We start from the raw sequence: 1,223 nt of genomic DNA, 5'->3' as shown, positions 1-1,223 counted from the left end.
TAAATAAATAAAAAAATTATAATTATGAATTTTAAAATATGATTAAAGTCGATAATTATATTTCCAAAAGAAAAGAGATAATGTATATGGGATGGACGGATATAGAAAAAGTTGACAAATTAAGTGGGACGGAGGAAGTAATATTTTATGTTAAACTATTATATTTTTTAGTGTATAAATTATATATTATATATTTTGTACAACACTTTACATATATATTATATTTTTTTAATATAAATCGAAAACCGTATTAAAAATTAAGTGGCGATGGGTTGGAGATCAACCTGGGTCACCTGCATGCCAACAGAACCAAGAGATTAAAGCTTTGCAAATACGAAAGAGAAATGTTTTCTTAACTACCATTACCATTGTATTTATTATTAGATTTATCCTTATCTTTGTAGACCCAGATAGAGTAACTTCCTTCTCGCCGAACTCTAATTACTCGGTGTCACAGTCACTTCCACGTTGTCCGGTGCGTGCACTGTCACCTCGTACACGGCATTCGCCTCCTTCCCGACATTTCTTACGCTTCGTTTATACTTCACAACGCTTTTAAAGCCGGAGAAGGCAACCGAGAGCGACGGGTAGTTCAAATCCCCCGGAGTTTTCAGCCCGACTGCGTTGCAATCCACGATCGACGAATCTTTCGTGAATGCCGTAATTTGCCGCACATTGTACCGATGCTGCACAAAAACGCGACGTAGTTTTGGGTATCGATGTCGTAGATCAGGCCGGGATCCGTTGCTCGGTTTGGATCGATGTGGCCCGAGGATGGATTGGACACGTCCCCGGTGGCGAGGTCTGTTAAATTATTCCCGTTGTTGTCAACGTTGTACGCGTGGTCATCAATGCTGATTTGATCGCCGCCAGCGACCACTCAGGGTGGGCCTGTTTCAGCAGCGTCGCCAAGCCGCTGACGTGAGGGCACGACATCGACCTGCCGGAGATGATGTTGAATTCGACCTCGCGATTACTGCTGTTGAGAGACGTTGGCCAGACGTAGCCGGTCCAGCTGGCGAGAATGTTGACTCCGGGCGCATTCACGTCCGGCTTGAGAATCTCGGAGGTTCGATAGCGCGGACCGCGGCTGGAGAACGAGACCACGCGCGGGACGACGGAGATTTGCTTACAACGGTTTCCCGCGACCTGATAGTCGCGATGGGATTCGGAGTTGCGCGGACATAAGCTAGGATTTTGTCGCCGCCGATTTCTCCAACCAT

At 45.2% G+C, this 1,223-nt stretch overlaps 1 pseudogene; it reads right to left on the bottom strand.

Moving 5' to 3' along the window:
* Window positions 1–279: 279 nt before the first annotated feature.
* Window positions 280–1,223, bottom strand: LOC127246207 (subtilisin-like protease SBT1.4; annotated as a pseudogene).

The sequence above is a fragment of the Andrographis paniculata genome, unplaced genomic scaffold (assembly GCF_009805555.1).
Source record: "Andrographis paniculata isolate CXL003 unplaced genomic scaffold, ASM980555v1 Contig27END, whole genome shotgun sequence".
NCBI lineage: Eukaryota > Viridiplantae > Streptophyta > Magnoliopsida > Lamiales > Acanthaceae > Andrographis > Andrographis paniculata.
The sequence above is the reverse complement of the archived record's forward strand: the minus strand, read 5'-3'. Positions and strand labels throughout refer to the sequence as shown.